General features: G+C 48.6%; 1 protein-coding gene across 1 annotated transcript in view; it reads left to right on the forward strand.

Annotated features, from left to right (window-relative positions):
* The window catches only part of VWA2 (von Willebrand factor A domain containing 2), a 239277-nt gene that overhangs the window by 201088 nt on the left and 16802 nt on the right, over positions 1–21387 (forward strand). The window lies entirely within an intron of this gene.

Raw genomic sequence — 21387 nt, forward strand, 5'->3', positions numbered from 1 at the left:
CTCAAACGCTCCGTCCATCATCCCCTTTTGTATCCCCCAGTGTGATGGTGGCATGTGGTATGCGATGCTGACCTCCCTAGGTTGGTGCTTAAGAGCGCCTCTACCATTCACAACTCCAAAGAGCACCAGGCTGTCTTCTCACACCGGTCAGCAACGTGTCTCCATGCGACCAGGCAGACTTCACCACCAGGTACGGGTGAGCGCCAAGGCCTCAATGTCTACCGCCACGGCCAGCAACTCAACAGCACCTCCGCATCCCACTCCCGGTCCTAGACGCAGGCCCACGATGCCTCCGGGAATTGGGGACTGTCCGCACTTACAAGGTTTTGCATGCCATGGTTTTGCAAGGGGTGTGCAATGATAAGTGATGCATCACTGGTTTTGCCTCAGCGATGCTCCTCTTTTCATGATTGTAGCCCTGAATTTCCTTTTCTGATGGGACTCTGGCTAGTCATCCTGGCTGTTGGGGGGGCTTGGAGGGTCGTTGATCTGTGCTGCACTTGGGCCTGGCTGCTCCATTATTTTGTTTTTCATTTCTATTTTTCATTGGACGTGGATTTATGGGCTATTTTTGCCTCTAGAGGCAAAAAAATCACGTTGGTCTGTGAGTTTTTTTGCCACTAATGGGCCTTTTGTCAGTTTTCGCCTGCTAACGTCAGAATTTGTATTCCCTTCACAATAGTGTTTGCGGCAGATTTCACTGCGGCTACCTGAAACTATCGCCATGTAGCGAAATATTGTAAATATATCGCCAACAGGGGGATCGTTTTTGGTGATAGGCCGCGTTAAAAAAATGACTGCTAACTAGTGTTAGCATTAGTTAACAGCAGTTCTTGTACATATACTCCACAGTCTCAGGAGTCCTTAAGGAAATATAAAAAAGTAGTTTCCTGAAAGTCAACAGTGCAAGGGTACAAGGAAAGGACAAACCCATGATGGACAAAGCAAGCTGTTAAATAGTTTTTAGCAATTGAGAGTGGCCGTAAAGTCAACCAATGGAAAGCAGTAAGCGGGCTCTAAGCCCATGGTGAGCTGACAATAAGCTTTTACGCAACCAGAAAGTTTAAACTGTCTGGTCAACAAGACCTAAAAATGTACCCTCATATATCCTAACATTGCGCTCATTTATCCGTTGTAACTACTCCTATAACCAATTAAATCAGATTGAATATATGATGCAATGTTAACATAAATCAATGCTAAGTCAGCAGGACCAGACAGGCCTTCTGTTCCATTGGGCATTTAACTGGTGAGCTGGAGTTCTTGGAGGAAGGTTTTTAAAGCCCTGGTGCCTCTGTCAATTTCCCCAGCTCTCTTAGGTTAATTTCAGCAGGCAGGAAGAAGATGAAATAGACTGATGGAGGGGTAAGGGATCAGAGAAAGGGATCAGAGAGGAGAAGAGGAGAGCGAATGGACAGAGCAAGATTGCACAAGCAGACCAAGAAAGAAGGGCTGGATTGAGCATTTTTGCCAGGGCTGGTTTTGGTTCCCCAGTCCCGGCCTGCGTGTTAATCCTGTATCATCATCATTGATAACTTCATTTCGGCCACCAGGACCATAAAAGCACATCATAAAAAAACATATACATAATACAATTTAGAATAAATATGTTAAAAACTGACAAACTACAATGATTTTAGTGATAATAATAAATTAAACATCTTATAAAAACATACCAACATAAAAACGTATTAAACCATGTAAAGTAGTTATCATGAGGATTCAATAATTGTCAATAAAACAATAACAAGAAGTTCATCAGGTAATCATTGAGTAAGGGAGTTACGTCGCTTCAGCCACATTGCGTTTAAGAAGCGGGACACTGCAAAGACTATTGGGGGGTTTGTGTCAGATTTTTAGACTCTCAGAGCCGTGGAACAATCCCTGAATCCGAGGTTCCTGCAGATTGGTTTGACCCAACATCTGCGTGCTGCCTGATATTTAGGACAGAAAAAGAGTACATGAGTTTCGTTTTCTAGATGGTAATTACATGATGGGCACTACGTGGTTTCGTTAGTAACCCATTTGCTAGTAAAAGATTTAATTGGCAAACTGCCCATCCTGAACTGCATGTACAATTTCCTCGATATTGCCGGGAAGATCACATCCAGAAACTGCTCCATTTTGTACTCTACTTTTACCTCTAGGAACTGGGAAGTCAACTTGCCGAGTCTAGTACTCCTGTGCAAGAGGGCAAGGTTGAATTGCCTAAATTGGTGCACAAGGTTAGCCTTAGTTATTGTTGCGCAAGCTACATCTGGTGTTTCCCACATCTCTTGTAGACCAATCCTAGTGGTATAATTCTTGATGTGATTTAACCATGGAATCTTTTTATCTCTGATATCTGCCCAGACGTTGTTAAACTCATTCTTGTAGGCAGATAATTCAGGAGAAATCCACAGTCTTCTCCAGAATATTAGTGGTCTTAGTGCTGCCTCCTCCTCAATGGGGAGGAGCCCTAGATCCAGTCTAAGGGGTATTAGGGGCGTACTGGCAGGCAGCCCCAACAGGTTCCTCATAAATGTATTTTCAATCTTCGTGAGGTTGGTAAGCTTGCTGTGACCGCATAGCTCAGCTCAGTACATTGATGCTGCTCTAACCTTCACTTTGTAAATTTCTAAGGGAGGTGCAGCAGTCTTGGATGCCGAGAGTTTATACATTTTGGTTAGCCCTCCTATTTTTTGTCCCATTTTGAGAGCCGCCTTTGACAGCTGGGTACCCCAATTCAGATGTTCTTCGAGCGTAATTCCCAGATACTCAAAGGTTTTCACCCACTCTAGAGGAGTGCCATCTAGTACTGGGTTTTGGCGGGTCTTACTGGGGGGGTTGAAAATCATAAACTTGGTTTTAGCCAAATTGATTTCCAGTCCTCTCAGTGCACAGAAGTTTGCAAAGCCGTCCAGGACACGTTGCAACCCCATTGATGTTCTGGATAACAACAAGGTGTCATCCGCGAACATCAATGCGGGTACACGGCCTGAGGCCAGCCTCGGGACTCGATGTCCTTTATGCCCACCAAATGATCCACAAGGCCGTTTATATAAATACTGAAAAGGGTAGGGGCCAGAACGCACCCCTGGCGTACTCCCTTTCCTTCCGGAAACCGTTTGGAAACCTCTCCTTGTCTCCCACACCTGACTTGAGCATAAGTTTCTGTGTGTAGCCTGATTAGGACATCCAAAAGGTAAGGGGGTAGACCTAGTTCTGCGAGAACTTTCCACAGTTTTCCCCATGGCACTAGATCGAATGCAGACTTCAGGTCCACAAAAATGAGGTAGAGGCTGCCACCCTCTACACTCACTGCTCTCCAATACAGGACCTGGAGTCTGAATAACTGATCAGTGGTTGACGTGCCTGCCCTGAAGCCAGCCTGGAGAGGACTCAAGATCTCATTTTTCTCCATCCAGGCTTGCACCCTATCTAGGATAATTCGACCCATCAGCTTCTGCGTGTTATCTATTAGACTGATGGGCTTGTAGATTGTTGGTTGCAGAGGGCAGCCTTTTTTGTAGATGGGTACTATTTCTGCCCCCCCGCCAACTTTCAGGTGGATCCATTCCCCTCAGGATAGAGTTGTAGAGCACACAGAGATAAGGGGCCCATATTTCAGGTTGGGACCTGAATAGGTCCCCGGGAAGTCTGTCCAATCCGGGTGCCTTATTTGGCACTAGTTTGTTAATAGCTGATAGAACCTCTGTAAGAGTAATTTCCTGTTCCCCGCCCAATAGATACTCATGGGTCGGGCGGGGGCAAAAAATGCTAATGCATCTACACTTGAACAAGATTACAAAGATCCAAAGTGTCCCTCCCATATAATTGGGGCTATATTAGATTCAGTTGCCACTTTAGTCTCTTGCCCACCACCACTCACTATGGCCCAGAATGATTTCAAATCTCTATTCTGGAGCGTAACTCTCAATTCCTCCCATTTGTTAGCATCCCAATCTTTCTTAGCATTTATAATGGCCCGCTTATATAGATGTCTGTGTTCCTTGATACCTGTCTTATCCTTCGCTTTAATCGCTTCAAATAAATAAATCTTGGTACTTCGGCAAGAAGAGTTATACCAACGATGTGACGGGAGGGGTTTTGCCTTTGTGCTAACTTTTGGGTAAAACATATCCTGGCGACTAGCAACCAGCTGGCTATGGATTTCTAGCGGCCTGGTCAGCTTGCAGGCCCATTTGCACCACCTCTGCCATTTCCTTAAGATAAGGCACGACCCGCTGATAAATACTTGCCAATTTGTCTGGGCAATCCTGAATATAGGGCCATTTTACCCTCCTCCTATTGTTGTGTAGCAGGAGTGGCTCGTGTGCTAGTGGGAGTGGTTTAAGATTTTTCACCAGGTCCCAACTTCCTGGCTTGAGTGACATAACTAGAGCATTATGGTCACTGTCACTCCTTCTAACAATCTAAAAATCTAAAATCCTATCCCAGGAGCGACACTCAACCATAATATAGTCTATAATTGAAACATGCCCTTCTCTATTAAACGTAGTTTGCCCCGGACTATCTGATTTAAACCTCCCGTTACAGGCCCTCAGTGAAAAGGACAGTGTTAAGGAGTTTATTTGGAGGACCAACGGAGTCCACACTCTTACAGGGGAATGCATGGTTCCATAATGTTCCAAAGTTGGTAAGTTGGTTCTCACTATCATCATCAATCTCATTACTCTGATTATCTAAGGGTTCAAACTGGGAGTTAAAGTCCCCCCCTACTATTAAAATGGTCTCAGGGTCTAGAGTTGGCAAGTAATTACTAAGATTGATTCTGACCCATTCTGAGTCGGCCTTGAATAGACATTGATTAAGGCGAGTCTTTTTCCGGTTGGCAATGTTAAGAGGACACATTGGATATCCATTGAGTTTGTAGGCAAGTGCTCTGCTGTTGCACTGAGGTGCGTTCCTATCGAAATACTGAGGCCTCCCGAAGGTCTACCCCTGGTCTTTTTTGTAGCCATTATGTCAAATATAGCATAACCAGTTCGTTTATTGCTTTCGAGAGCCCATGTTTCCTGTAGTAGACAGATATCATGTTTGCCTATAAACGTATCCCAGGCAGGGCATAATAGTTTGTTTTTGATCCCGGCAGGGTTCCATAAAAGGATAAGGATACTCCCTTGTTTCACTCGTGATCCATCCTCGTGGACTTCCTCCACTTCTAAGCCTACTGTCACTGAAGTCCCCTCATCTAATTGGGATGTTTCGCTTAGTCTCCCCTCCTCCACATTCAGATGAGTGGTTCCTATTTCAACTTGCCGATTTGTCGACATCACCCCAGCTGGATTTATTTCATCGTTCCTCCCAATACTCGTACTGTTACTACTCCTTCTTCTGAAAGTCACCCCCTGAGTCTCACTACTGTGCAACCCATGCTGTGCTTCAGGGCGATCAGCTCCTCCTGGAAAGGAGTTTGCAACAACAGTATCCCTTCTCGCGGGAACAACTGGTGTTGTCACACTGCGCCTCAACCGTCAGTCTACAAGATGCAAAGTGCTGAAACGGCTATGGTGATAAAACATGGCCAAATCTGGCGTACAATTCTGGGGCCCGGACCACATGTCCCTCTCTGCCTGCACATAGCGATCAAAGTTGGCCCTTGTCTCCCACAATTCCCTTCTGGATGTTCTATCTGGATTAGCAAAGGGGGTGGTGATGAACAGAGTGCCTGAATTAAGCAGACCACTCTTACCCAGTCCAAAGATCAGGGCTTGATCCATCACCGTTTTTTAGCTCACTGCACCATCCCAGCTCAGAACTTGGCTATATGCAAATTAGTCTGTTCCTGTCCCAGTGCATGATGGGAACAGGGCAAACCAAACTACGAAGCCAATTCTTGTACTGGGAAGGAAACAAGCTTCCGGGGACCGGTTTCTGCCATTTCAGGCGTCGTCGGCCCGGCTTACTTGAATCCTGATGGTGCAATGAGCAAGGGACTCACATCTGAGTATACCCTTCCATGCTTATGGTGGACAAAATGATTCAGAAAAGGGGGTGGTGATGAACAGAGTGCCTGAATTAAGCAGACCACTCTTACCCAGTCCAAAGATCAGGGCTTGATCCATCACCGTTTTTTAGCTCACTGCACCATCCCAGCTCAGAACTTGGCTATATGCAAATTAGTCTGTTCCTGTCCCAGTGCATGATGGGAACAGGGCAAACCAAACTACGAAGCCAATTCTTGTACTGGGAAGGAAACAAGCTTCCGGGGACCGGTTTCTGCCATTTCAGGCGTCGTCGGCCCGGCTTGCTTGAATCCTGATGGTGCAATGAGCAAGGGACTCACATCTGAGTATACCCTTCCACGCTTATGGTGGACAAAATGATTCAGAAAAGGGGGTAGTGATGAACAGAGTGCCTGAATTAAGCAGACCACTCTTACCCAGTCCAAAGATCAGGGCTTGATCCATCACCGTTTTTTAGCTCACTGCACCATCCCAGCTCAGAACTTGGCTATATGCAAATTAGTCTGTTCCTGTCCCAGTGCATGATGGGAACAGGGCAAACCAAACTACGAAGCCAATTCTTGTACTGGGAAGGAAACAAGCTTCCGGGGACCGGTTTCTGCCATTTCAGGCGTCGTCGGCCCGGCTTGCTTGAATCCTGATGGTGCAATGAGCAAGGGACTCACATCTGAGTATACCCTTCCACGCTTATGGTGGACAAAATGATTCAGAAAAGGGGGTGGTGATGAACAGAGTGCCTGAATTAAGCAGACCACTCTTACCCAGTCCAAAGATCAGGGCTTGATCCATCACCGTTTTTTAGCTCACTGCACCATCCCAGCTCAGAACTTGGCTATATGCAAATTAGTCTGTTCCTGTCCCAGTGCATGATGGGAACAGGGCAAACCAAACTACGAAGCCAATTCTTGTACTGGGAAGGAAACAAGCTTCCGGGGACCGGTTTCTGCCATTTCAGGCGTCGTCGGCCTGGCTTGCTTGAATCCTGATGGTGCAATGAGCAAGGGACTCACATCTGAGTATACCCTTCCACGCTTATGGTGGACAAAATGATTCAGAAAAGGGGGTGGTGATGAACAGAGTGCCTGAATTAAGCAGACCACTCTTACCCAGTCCAAAGATCAGGGCTTGATCCATCACCGTTTTTTAGCTCACTGCACCATCCCAGCTCAGAACTTGGCTATATGCAAATTAGTCTGTTCCTGTCCCAGTGCATGATGGGAACATGGCAAACCAAACTACGAAGCCAATTCTTGTACTGGGAAGGAAACAAGTTTCCGGGGACCGGTTTCTGCCATTTCAGGCGTCGTCGGCCCGGCTTGCTTGAATCCTCATGGTGCAATGAGCAAGGGACTCACATCTGAGTATACCCTTCCACGCTTATGGTGGACAAAATGATTCAGAAAAGGGGGTGGTGATGAACAGAGTGCCTGAATTAAGCAGACCACTCTTACCCAGTCCAAAGATCAGGGCTTGATCCATCACCGTTTTTTAGCTCATTGCACCATCCCAGCTCAGAACTTGGCTATATACAAATTAGTCTGTTCCTGTCCCAGTGCATGATGGGAACAGGGCAAACCAAACTACGAAGCCAATTCTTGTACTGGGAAGGAAACAAGCTTCCGGGGACCGGTTTCTGCCATTTCAGGCGTCGTCGGCCCGGCTTGCTTGAATCCTGATGGTGCAATGAGCAAGGGACTCACATCTGAGTATACCCTTCCACGCTTATGGTGGACAATTCAGAAAAGGGGGTGGTGATGAACAGAGTGCCTGAATTAAGCAGACCACTCTTACCCAGTCCAAAGATCAGGGCTTGATCCATCACCGTTTTTTAGCTCACTGCCCCATCCATATTCATAAATTCTGTGTAATTATGAGTGACATTTCAACGACTATGAGTGACACTAGCGAGCAAAATCAAGCAAGGAAGAGGAGTTTACCTAGTCATCTGAATAAATGCTACAAAAAACCAATTTTTAACCGTATCAATCCCATGGAGAAGCGCATTACCATACAATAATGTCGAGGTACAACCGGTTTGTGCATTAGCTTCCAGTGTGCACAACATAAAAAAATAGCCCAGCGTTTAGAGATTGTGTCTCTGCCTTGTGCCTGCACTCAGAAATGCAAGTGTGCTGTGTATACAGGCTGTGTATCTCTACACTCAGCACAGGGCACAAATAGCAGTGGCGTCACCCCACTGCTTTCTTGCAGTGCGAGAAGGCAGAAACATAAATGGTGTCCCATGCCACCCTGTTTGTTGCAATACCACATAGTGCACTGGGCCAGGGACAGACTAATTTGCATATAGCCAGGTTCTGAGCTGGGATGGGGCAGAGCTAAATAACGGTGATGGATCAAGCCCTGATCTTTGGACTGGGTAAGAGTGGTCTGCTTAATTCAGACACTCTGTTCATCACCACCCCCTTTTCTGAATCGTTTTTGGCCACTATAGGTGTGGCAGGGTATACTCAGACATGAGTCCCTTGCTCACTGCTCCATCAGGATTCAAGCAAGCCGGGCCGACGAGGCTGAAATGCCAGAAACCGGTCCCCGGTAGCTTGTATCCTTTCTGGTGAAGAATTGGCTTGGTAGTTTGGTCTGCCCTGTTCCCATGATGAACTGGGCCAGGGACAGACTAATTTGCATATAGCCAGGTTCTGAGCTGGGATGGGGCAGTGAGCTAAATAACGGTGATGGATCAAGCCCTGATCTTTGGACTGGGTAAGAGTGGTCTGCTTAATTCAGACACTCTGTTCATCACCACCCCCTTTTCTGAATCCTATCTGGATTAGCAGCAATAGGAACGGCCGGATAGAAATGGGTCAAGGGTAGGGATTGAATCTGTGTCATTGAACTACCCATTTGCCAGTTACAAATGTGGACTACAGCCCTTCTGTCCCTAAAATTAATCACCACGCTGTCGCCCTGTATCTGTTTCGCCTGTGTGCCTACCCAAGCCACACGCCTGTGTGCCTACCCAAGCACAGCGGCCTGTTTTGTGTCAGCCAATGAATGCATTTATTTTTAAGGTCTCTATATGTTTCTCTTTTCCCTTCCTTCAATTCAGGGTCCCCTGCTAATACCACCACATATGGTGTGGACTCTGGGGGAAGGTCAAGGCGAGAGAGGGCATTTAGATCCTGTGGCGGGTTTACCCTGTTTGTTGACTTTTTAATCTCCTCCCCGCCTCTTTCCTGGCCCTGCTCAGCCCTAATTTCACTTTCCCCAGTATTTGGCAGATCATTTCTTCTTAAACGATAATCATTTAGGGTTGTGCACTTGGTATTGCTAGAGCAGCATTGCAGACTTCTGTTATTACGGGGTTAGGCACCACAGTAATCGGTATAGGGGGCGTTACAGACCCTTCATTTGTTACTGCCCCACAATCAGCCCGCATTCCACCCCCAGCATTCACGGTAGAGAAGAGTGTCTCTAAATGGGTCAACCTAGCTTCTATAGAGTTCAGTCTGTCATGAATAGGTAGACAGGTCTCAGTAAAAACAAGCTCCAGTTTGACCCAAAAGTCTTCTCCTTGGTCAAAGTTGGCCGTCTTTCCAATGTCTATATTTGTCGTAGATCGGTGCCCAGCCGTCTGAGAAGACTCCAGAGTAGGTACAGAGATTTGGTGCCGATTTGATTCCTGATCCTCATGCACTTGAGTTTTGACCTTCTTGTTAAAGTTATTCTTGTTCAAGTCCCCACCTCGCTTTCTTTTAACTGCAGGATCAGGTGCCGTATTTGTGTACCTGGGTTTGGCTCTGTTGGTGGACTGCGATCTAAGTCTCGGTTTCACTATTACCTGGCTTTCATGGGCGGTTGAATCAAGAGGTAAACCAGTTACAGCAGTGTTTGCGATTTCTTAAACACTCGGCGTACTGGTTGAAGCCATTTGTGGGTGCAGAACCTCTCCTTCGAGGGTGGGAGTTAAAGCTACAATCTCGAACAATTGTGTAGTTACTGGTGACAAAGCTTGAGCAATCTCACCCAGTGATGACCGTTTGTGAGAAAGTAGTTCTGTGGAGAGTCTTTTCTCTGTGAGCTCAATCTCATGGGACAGCAATCTAGAAGCTCTTATTAGGAATTGGTCTAAGGTGCCCACAATTGTTGTTCCACCAGTGAGGGATTTTCTTCCCTTTCCTGGCTTGTTGGTGTTCATAGCAACCTTGCGTTAGTGCTGTGTTAACAGGTTAGAAAATATAGGGTTACAACAATTAACTAATAGTCACTGACCTTTAGTGGGGTGTTGAATGCAGAGCCAAAGGGGGTGCCCCCGTCCCGTCCCTGGACGTTCTCGGACGGTCTCAGACGGGCCCGGCCTTGGCCCGGGCTTCGCCCGGCACCCGCGCGCGCGTCCCGCGGGGCCGGAAGTGGAAGCTGTCTAAATAGCCACCAGTAGCAAGGGGGTGTGACCGCCGCCTGCCGTGTCCTCCCGCAGCCTCCTGATGGGTGAATGGGCTTCTGCAAACTCGCGGGAGACGCGAGGTCCGTTTTTAAATCCCCCGGTAGCAAGGGGGTGTGGCCATCGCCTGCCGCGTCCTCCCGCAGCCTCCTGATGGGTGAATGGGCTTCTGCAAACTCGTGCTGCGTCTCTCGCGAAGCGGGAGACGCGAGGTCTGTTTTTAAATCCCCCGGTAGCAAGGGATTGCACTGCTTTCTGATGTGCCCACCTTAACCTCATTTCAAATTGCACCCTGGATAGTCAAAATACTCTCACTCTTCATGGGGTATTCCCTGAGTTCAGGATATGTTTTGCTTCATTTATGATCAACTGCTTATGTACAAAATAGTTTCTAAAATCCATTACAAATCAGTGCATTGATACCTGAGTCAGTGAGAGTAATAGTGTGTCATCAGCAAACAATAGTGTAAGACTTTTTTATACGACTATTTTCCCCAACAGTACTTCGGAATGTACAGATATAAAATGGCCATACAATCACCCACACCAGGAAGGCCTCGCTGGACCCTGGAGGCTCTTGGAAACATTCATCAAACTTCCCATACTGGGTGCTACTTACTTTTTGGAAGTGCAATCCTTCATGGCTTATACAAAGGGATTGGGGTAGCCTCTGTTGACCCACAGCAGATCAAGCTTGTAAAAGAAAGGGACATTTGTGAACACTTGTGTAGTTGCGGAATTCGGTGCTAGAGTTCTCAGTCTCTTTGCCACCCGCTCTGCTGAGCTGCTCATGCACAACAGGGCCGGACTGGCCCTAGCGGGTGTAGTGCCCTAGAATCTGTTAGCATTCTAGTGCTAACTCTGTATTTACACCTAACACCCACCCACCACTGATGTCACTGGTCAGGTGACACAGTACCAATAAAAGAGGCCGAGCGCACGTGCTCTGGGCCAGTTGCACCGAGCAAGCAGTGTGTCCTGCGTCCCAGTCATTTCCAGCATGAGGGCCTAAGGCCCGACCCTACAATGGCGACGAGGGTAGCTGTGTCCACGCGTGCCACAGCTCTCAAAATCACCGAGGAAAAGGGGAAGAGAATGCTGCTCGCCTGAGAGCACCCCCTGCGAAGAATCGAGCCGGCCGCCGAGAGGCCCGTGGGGCGTGTGTCGAGCCCCGGGCGTAGAGCAGAAGGAGGAGGTGACCGGGAGCTCACCCCGCACCTCTCCAGCCTGCCGTGGTCCGCCCTGCCGTGGCGGAGCCCCGAAAAGACAAGCGGAGCCATCGCGGTGCCCACCCGCTGAAGAACAGGCCCGTCGGCCGAAGGTGAGCCCAGACTGTTGAGCACCAAAAGCGGAGCCCACCCGCGATGATCACAACAGCGATAATGGCGGCCGCTTGCTAGCGCCGCCCAGGGCTATACAAAGCGGAGCTCACCCGCTAAAAACACTGACTGTGCCCCCTAAGGCGTGAGCGGCGTTGGCTACTGGCCCCGCAATTAAGACAAGGCTCGCGGAGCCCACCCGCGGCCTGCCTGCCGCGACGCGGCGTCGGCCGCAATGCCCCCGATGATAAAGCAAGGCTCGCGGAGCCCACCCGCGGCCTGCCTGCTGCCTCCCCCGCCGCGTGTGTGAAGTGCGGCGGCGGGGTGAAAAGAAAAACCTCAGCGCACAGCGCCCGCAGCGTGAGGAGAGCTGCCGGGCGCCGAATGGTTGAAGCGGAGCCCACCCGCGATGAGCTGAAGTGCCAACGGAGCCCACCCGCGGTTAGTGTGGTCGTCAGCGGAGCCTACCCGCTGTGCAGTGCTGTCACCCCGCGCCGCGTGTGATGTGTGGCCGCGGCGGTGGGGGAAGGGAAGCGAGAAAACAGCACCCGGCCTGCAGCCGGTAAGAGCAGTGCAAGCCCCCCCCCTGCGCAGCCTAAACAAAATAGAAAACTCACCGCAACAGAGAAGCTGTCCAGCGGTGACCGCCTGCCTCGCTCCATCCCTAAGAGAGAAAGAAGCGACTGCTCCGTGTGTGTGTGGCTGAGGCCTGAGAGCGGCCCGGACAATAGCACTGACACCCCTTCCCTGCCGCGCAGCGTGTAATAAGTGAAGCTGCGGCGGTGGGGCGCAGGAGAACAAAGGCAGCATCCAGCATACTGGGAAAAGTGAGGACACGCGATTGCCTCGAGCTGCCCTCCAGCTCCTCTGCCCCAAAGGACCCAGTGCCTGCAAGAAAAAAAAAAAAAGGGAGCAAAGGTGAAAGCACTCACTGTGGCCCCCATGCCCCATTCGTCTAACTGCATCAAAAAGCCAGCACCAGCCACAAGGAAGAGGAGACTGCACGAGCCCCTGCAGCATCAAGAACCACTCCAGGTTCATCAAAACAGACCAGCAAAGTAGCACTGCCACCTAATAAATACCCCTGGTACTGCAGCAACGTGAGACTCCAACAAGCACAAGGCAACCCAAGAACACTGAGCAGTACCATGGGAGCAAAGCAAGTACACTACAGCAATACAGGCTGCCATTGTTCCCCGAAAGTGGAAAACGCAAGGACACTGGAAGGCCACCAAGCCATCACACAGCCTGTGGAGATAAAAGGCGACGGCGCAGGAGCGCGCCGGAAGCACAAGAACACAACAGAACGTAAGAATCGCGCCTGAAGCACCAGAAGCGCGGCAGGAGTGCAGCGACTCCTCACAAGATATCCAAGAGAACGCGGGACAAGTGCGCCCACAAAAAGAAGATCACAAGAATCGCAACCAGCGCCAAATAGAAGAAGCACGACCAGGAGAAGATCCATGGAGTGGTGACGCAACCCTCCAGAAGCAAACACCCAAGAAGCACCTATACCGCACCAGTAGAGGAGACAGCGATGCCTAGTGGCCACAGGTCATCGCTGCAACAAAATGGCGAAAGTAAGAACACCCCCACACAAACCAACAATGGTTCTGGAACCCAGCAACAAGAAGTGCGAAAGCGCATGACGCTAATGCGCAGCAGTGCGGACAGCACTAGCCCAAAGCAGCAAGTCACAAGAGAAGACATGAAGAGCGCACCCAGATGCGCACCAAAGCAACTCAACTGCGATGAAAAGAAAATGGTTGCGCTGACAACCTGCAGCATTGAAGATTCAACACAGAAGCAACCTGACCACTCAGCTTGGTCACAAAGCACGACGTCCAAGAAGCTCAGCACTACAAATCCTACCTGCCAGACCTCGGCAGAAGGGACCAGCACGCGGTCCAAGAAGCTCAGCACCACAAATCCTACCTGCCAGACCTCGGCAGAAGGGACCAGCACGAGGTCCAAGAAGCTCAGCACCACAAATCCTACCTGCCAGACCTCGGCAGAAGGGACCAGCACGACGTCCAAGAAGTTCAGACAAGGCACGGTCCGACGACCTAGACCCACGAACTTCAACCACACAAATTAACGAAAGTAACAGGAAGAAGTTGTGAAGGTCGCGACGCTCACCCTGGGAAGTGAGTAACAAGAAGATAGTGTCCTAGGACCAGGACAAGACCAGGAAGACACGTGCAGAGTGCGCGCGCTGCATGGGGAAGCATGGCCAGAAAAGATGAAGAAAAGGGGAACAGGGTACGTTGCGAAAAGAGGAGAAGAGAAGAAGAAAGATCGGAGCGGCACCCCGCCACCGAAGAAAGGAAGAAAAGAGAAGTCAGAGTGACACCCAGTCACTTCAAGAAGAAAGGGGAAAGAACAGAGTGGCCACTGCCACTAAGAAGAAAAGAAGGAAGAAGTAATCAGAGTGGCACGACTGTCAGGTTAAGAAGAAGGAAGAAAGAACAGAGTGGCCACCACCACTAAGAAAAGAAGAAAGGTGACAGGCACTGGAACACCGGAGTGCAATGGAGAACAAGCCTGGTAAGAGCACCGGCAGAGCAGACCAAAGACAACCACCTACGAGTCATCCATCCACATGGCGAACGCAGAAGGGAGTAAGATAGACTGTTGAAGACATCTACCTCTGGGGTTGGCGGAAGATCGAATGGCGAGAGTGCTCACACATCCAGCTGATGAACTGACCACTCCACACCGACCCGTGGCAACCCATGAAGAGGCCTCAAGGAACTCGGGTGGCAGCAAGTCCCACACGGGAGACAGATCTACAGAAGCACGTCTGCAGGACCCAAGAGGATGAAAGCCTCGAGAGCAATGAAGAGAGTCGACAACTCAACCTTCAGGTGGAACTAGGACACGACGGTGAGGCTCGTGGAGCGCCCTGCTCACGGCCCGAAGGCTATGGTAGAGCAACGCGACCGAAAACACCAGTCCAGTGGAAACCTGGCAAAGAGGTCCTCCCGGACATCTTGTGGCAGAAGAAAACCGGCGAGAGGGGCATCCTAGTGAGAGGGATGTTTGCACCTACTCTATTCACCTGCCAAGAGTCAACACTAAAGCCTGCCCGGAAACGTCACAAAGCCGGAAGAGAGAACAAAACCAGAAGACTGTTGACACCCATGTCATCCATCTATCTCTCATCACCTACAGAGCGAAGCAATGGAAGAGCTGAGAACACCGGACAGACAGCACCGACAAAGAGTGAACCCGCCGAACAACTGCGAACCGTGCCACCGAGAACTATTAGTCCTGAACGCAAGAACTATACTGCCTGCGGCTTGCAAGCAGCCAAAGAGACTCATTTTGAAAGCGCAAGTCCAATGTCATTTTCTGTGTTTTCCTCCCCCCACAGGTTTTGGACTTTTTCCGTTTGGTTTAATTTTTAACCAATTTGGGAAGGGATGTAGTGCCCTAGAATCTGTTAGCATTCTAGTGCTAACTCTGTATTTACACCTAACACCCACCCACCACTGATGTCACTGGTCACGTGACACAGTACCAATAAAAGAGGCCGAGCGCACGTGCTCTGGGCCAGTTGCACCGAGCAAGCAGTGTGTCCTGCGTCCCAGTCATTTCCAGCATGAGGGCCGAAGGCCCGACCCTACAGCGGGCACTAGGTGTGTTCCTGGTGGGCTGGAAGGGGGCCGGTTTTGTTACTGGGGCTAGGTTTTGCAGCAGTACTGGAATATCGGCCCCCTGTAACAAAAGCAGCAGCAGTGCTTCTCAGTAGTAAAATTCCAGGACCGTTCGTGCTTAATTGCCAGTTCTGGTATGTATTCCGAGTCCAGCCCTGATGCACATTCCTTGTGAGGATCCGCTCTACCATGAAACCTCTGGTAACTGCTTCGCCATTGATTCCCTCCTTCTCTCTTGAGCACATTTCCCCTTAATCATGGTCTTTTTCTTGCCCCAATCTCTTTTTATTTCTATTTTCTACATCTCAGTCTCTTTTAGTCTATGGACCTGTTACACCCGTGCACAACACCAGAGACAGCTTCTGAATTTGGCCTTTCTACCCATGGCCAGACATGAAAGGGCAGTGTAAGTGGACCCACCTCTGAATTGCATCATTATATAATAGTTCCTCATTATATCTGCCCAAGAAGAACATCGAGGTGACGTCGCTTCGCTTCGTATCAGTTTCAATCCAGTCGTGCTAGCCCGCCAGCAGCCGGTGAGGCTCGGTATGTGCTCCACCTCTCTTAAGGTTAGAAAGGCCTCCTTTGTCTGACTTCTGAGGAGCTGAGATGACGCCTCGACACCTCGTGGACACATCACTGATTTTGATTAAAGAGAAATTTGCTTTTTGAGCAAATTACGTTAATTCAAAATGAGGTTAATATCTTTTTAGAATGTTATTAGTACCAAATTGCCATGTATAAATGGGCCAGATAAATTGACTGTCATTTTTTTGATGCTGCAAAGATGAAAGGAGAACAGGCACTCATATATAATAATTAACTAGAAGTTGGCTAGAGAGAGTTTTCCCCAAGATAACAATTTTTAAGGAAATTGTATTGAAAATTGAGGACATGATTCACAAACTCCACTTTGTAGTACGTTTTGGAGTGCAACAAAATGAAAGTTTTACCTCGAAAGAATTTACTGTGGCACACTTTTATATTTTAGTTTTTTTATTTAACATACTTAGATGGCCATCCACTAACTTGGAAGATTAAATAAACACAAAACAAAACAGCAAAATGTCAACTATGTTTTACACATGTTGTGCCCGTGTGTAGTAAAGCTCGGATTGGCATACTGTCATAATGTGTATATCTCCATGCATGATGGAGCATGTGTGCATATGCATCATTATCCTTATTTTCCTCGGTATCAGCAATAAGCATCTTTTTGTTTCAGTCGATGCTGAAGGGCATTGACAAAAATAATAGGCTTTGTGAATGCGTGTTAACATATTGGAGTCTATTGGTGGCATACTAGGGGTTCTGAAGAATATGTGTGCATCAACAAACACCTGTAAAAATGACTGTATGCTCTACTGTTCACTTGCTCCCCTCCCAGTTCGCTATGTTCCAATCATTATCTTACCCTTGTTGTCCCCCTTCGATTGTAACCTTCTTTGATGTGCATATTTGATTTGTTTGGGTTGTTATCCCTTTGACGATTGTACTGCAACTTTTACCATTCCTCTCCCTCAAATTGTAAAGCGCTCTGATATCCTTCGGGATCATGTTCGCGCTATATAAAACTTTATAAATAAATAAATATGTATGTGTGCAGAGTTCTCTACCCCAACTGTTAAGACTCCGCACACATAAGTGTAAGTTTTAGTGGTAAATATGGGAGGTACATCTGGGGTTGGGAGAGTGAAGGGGAAGAGGTATACCTAAAGGTGTTGGAATTACGAAGCAGTAAGAGGCGTTTAGGAAGGGTCGGGGAGGTGTTTGGGGAGGGATTTCACACACCTACACAAGAGTAAGCCAAGTGCTTTACTCTGGTGGCGGAGACATTTAACTTACACTTTTGTAGTGAGTTTACAATCAGAGTTTATGAATACCAGGCCACAGTGTTTTGCGGACGTGTTTTGAAAATGAATGCAGTATGTATACTGTCAAGACTACTGCAGCAATGCTATACTAGGCAAGCGACATTTAACAAAATCGAGGTCTGTTGTGCGTTTAAGCGATCCAGGAGGAGAAGATAATAGCAGACAGTCAGCCAAGTTGGTTGTGGGGAAATGGGCCCGTCCCTTGTGGATCAGTGCTAAGGCCTGTGGTGTATGGTCATGGGTGTGTGTGAAGATAACTTGGTGCAAAAGATTAGAACAAATCAAACTTGAAACAGTTCTATCCCCCCCCAAAAACAGCAGTCCCCCAACCCACACTTCCACCGTAGAAGTCTCTGTCACACTGGAACACCCAAATAACACAACATAGTACATTTTGGGGCATTACAGGTGGACCTCTTCCTGTGCAGGATCACATGCCTATTGCCTCTGGACCAGTGTAGGGACAGCAGGTGAATGTGAATATAGGTTTGTATTCACAATTCCGGATCCTAATCTCTGAGAAGGTCTGTGGATTCGCCATTGCCATAGCACCCATCACTACAGGTACCGATCGCCAACCGAGTTGGCTGCATGTGGGGGATCTTCAAGGCACGCAGAGTGCCGTAGGCAATGGTGGATTGTCCCTCTTGTTGAGGAGTGACCATGGTCAGTATCAGAGGATTCAGGGGAGTATTTACGCTGTCTGCGTCCTCTCTGGATTTTGGCTGTTGGCGCGGATTAGGCAGTTTAGTATTATTGGTGAGTGGCGAAAGGGTCTCCTCATTGGCCAAACCCAGAGGGCCATGACATCAGAGTTCTTGCTTTTCTGCAGTCCACTCCTACTCCTCAGGGGTTTAAAAAAAGTAAGAGCAGGATGTGTAGATAACGCTCAGCTTTGCCAGGTAAATCAACATATATTGCAAGGACATTTCCTTCAGTTTCCTTTTGACCACATCAAATGATTAATGTTGTTTCTGTATTGTCTTTGTGTAATCGTGGAAGATCATAATGTGGATTGATTGGAAGGACAATTTTTCTTGGGTGTGCGTCGCTTGCAAGATGTTGTCCTGATACCAATTGTGTAGGATTCTGGCTATCATGGGTGGCAGGGGCACACCTGGTGAAGGGTGCTACAGTAGGGCCCAATGCGCTCACTCCACAACAAACCAGTGGGAGAGGGCCCCTTCTGGGACCCAGCACTTGATCCAGTTCTCTATGAAGGTCTCTGGGTGGGGAGTTTCAGCACCCTCTGGCAACCTCACAAATCGGAGATTATTGCATCTAGATCAATTCTCTGCATCTTCTGCTCTGGCTTCCTCTGTGCGGTTAGGGGATATCAGTGTGTTTACTTTTGGTTTAAGGTCCACCACGTCGTCTTCAAGGGTGGAAACCCTCCCCTCCATATCAGTAACCCATCCAGCCACACTAGGAAGGTCCTGACGAAGGAGGGCAATGTCCACCCTCACCAATTTTTATTTTGACCGCCTCCCGTGACAGATTGCAGAATTTATTCGACCTCCACAGTGGCCAGGGGTTTTGAAGTTTGAGGTGTCTCTGCATGTTGCTTTGCAGGCACTGTGGAGCTAGTGGTATACTTATCAATTTTAGGTTGTGTATGCATTGAAGGGGCCATATCCTTTCCCATGTCTACCGCAGATGGAGCAGGCCATGGGTCAGTGAGCCTCTGAGGCCTCTAAGGCCGCATTTGGTTTTCTTGTCTTAAAGGTGAGGTGAGTCACGACTCTTTGGTTTCACGGTAGCCTTCCTGCAAAAGAACTTCTCGCTGTTGAGGAGGGTGGGGCTGGTTTTGATGGGCAATAGGGTGACCCCCACAGATATTCCTTTGGAGGGAGTTGGACTGTGGGCTACCCCGATACCAGCTTACCTCCTAGAGGCTGAGGAGGCAGCATGAGCAGCATGGGACCACACACTGCAGCAAAAGGGCCCGTCCACAGTGCGCTCACAGCCGAGGGCCACCATTGAGAAACAGAGCTATCTGTCACCCCAGTTGCCTCGCCTCTACAGGGAGCCTGCACCAGGCATTGTATAGGCCATCCCAGGCTACCACTGGGGTCCTCTGCAGTCTTGGTGAGCGGGGGTACCTCAAGTCGATGGTGCCTGAAAATGGCACGATGCAGGGAGTCCAGGAGCAGCTGCCCCTGGCCCGCCCACTCACTGACGTCGTAGAGGAAGGTAGCACGAGCAGTTGCTAGGACCTTTTTGGTAGTAGCAGACACCTCTACTGCCTCAGCTAGCCACAGCACCCCCCGGGGGGCTGGTCAATGCTGCCCATGGAGTGACTTGATAGTTTGCACCCAACCCTAAAGCAAAGCAGGAGTCGTGACTCGGCCCACACCACCAGTTCCTCTGGGTCTCCAGGCGAGCTCCTCCACTTCACCACCTCTCACCTGCAATCACATACGCAGTGAAGCCCCTGTCTGCAGCCAGGCCGAGCCGGTGCAGGAGGCGGAGTCTCCCCATGGCTGACAGCTCCTCCGGATGGGCCCTCCTGCCACTGCTCCCTCTGTCACCTGCTCTCGACACAGTCAGTTGCTGCTCATTTCCCCGGGACTTGCCATGGCATTCAGGCACAGCTTCCAGGTCGTCCCGATCCAGGAACTCTGGGAGCATGCAGGCAAGGCCTTACCACAGCTGCCGGATGCTATGTTGTCAGGCGAGCTTGTGGTCGCACTTCAAAATCTTCCAGTGGCCAACTGGCAAATCAGATATTTTCAGTGTTGCGGCTCCATTGAGGGCACAAAGCCACTGGGGCTCATTTATATTTTGTCCAGCGTTGGCAGCAAGATGGCTGCAGAGATTGCAGGAGGTCCTGGAGCATTATTAAAACACGACGACCATCTTGGCAATTGCAGCCATACCCCCTAGATTTCTGTTGTTTTGGTGTCATTTTGTTTAATAAAATGCGCTCTATTTTTATAAAATAGAGTGGGATTTATATTGTATTGTGTTGACTTCTTAACTGTTTTGGTACTTCTACATACTCAACAGAAGGAGTATTTCAACAGGACCAAACCAGTGGTCCTAAAGAGGGAGACGGAGATGTGGCAAAAGAAAATTATTCTTTTGTTTAGAAACCCCTCACTCACCAACCTGGTTGGTGACATGCTTCATCATCGGGGCCCACCTGGACAGCCGAGTGCCATCCAGGTGTGCTGCGACACCTGAATACAGTGGAGCTGGTTTTTTGTGAAACAGAGTGCAAAAAATAGTGAAGTTAAAAATTGTCCAAGTATGACTTTCCTGAAAAATTCTTTATTCCGCAGCTACTTGACAATATTAAAATACGGTACGAGATACTTTAGTTGGATGTAATGACCAACTGTATCTATGTGAAGGTGAAAAAGGTCTACATGTTTCAACCTGTGGTGGGAAGTACCAGGTTTTCGTCAGGACCAAATGTGAGGAATCTGGGCGGTGTACACACACTAACGTGCACCCAACCCTTGATACCAATACCTAACTGTATACTTGCAGTAGGAGTCCTCCCAGTCTGGATTAGGCGAGGAAAAAACGGAGAAATTGAGATTAGAGTTTCTAGAGCCTCACGGGGTTAAGCGGCAGGGTAGTTCTGCAGATACACTGATTAGGCTCATCAACCTGTCCTTCCTTTAGAAACTAATCAGTGTATATTTTAATAGAAAACGAGAGGGAAGAGGGAGAGGGTAGACTGATGGCGAGAGATAGGGACAGGCACAGAGAAAGGGGTCAAAGAAAGCACTGAGGAGAAATGGATTGGTTGTTGCACGAGGTGAGAAGAAGGAGAACAGATGACATCTGATGTAAAATTGTTGATCACATTGTCTACCTTCATTTCTTTATCACCCATCTCACCCTCCTTTCAAGTTTACCTACTCAGTGCCTTCTTTTCCTTCTCTTTCATCCTTCTCATATTCCTTAATCCCTCCTCTCGTATTCTCCTCTTTACTACATGCCCACTTCTATTCCTCCCCCATTCTTCCTTTCCTCTTGTGCCCTCTATGCATCCTGTTCCTTTTTTCCTTCTTTTACCACCCTTTCCTCCCTCACACTTCCTTCCTTAAATAGAATGTGTTCCCTACTCAAAATGTATCGCTGATCTTAATTGGATATTTTCAGAAATACCAAGTTATTTTATGTTTGTTGTTTAAAGCTCAGGCCCACCTT

The sequence above is a fragment of the Lissotriton helveticus genome, chromosome 5_1, assembly GCF_964261635.1.
Source record: "Lissotriton helveticus chromosome 5_1, aLisHel1.1, whole genome shotgun sequence".
Classification (NCBI taxonomy): Eukaryota; Metazoa; Chordata; class Amphibia; order Caudata; family Salamandridae; genus Lissotriton; species Lissotriton helveticus.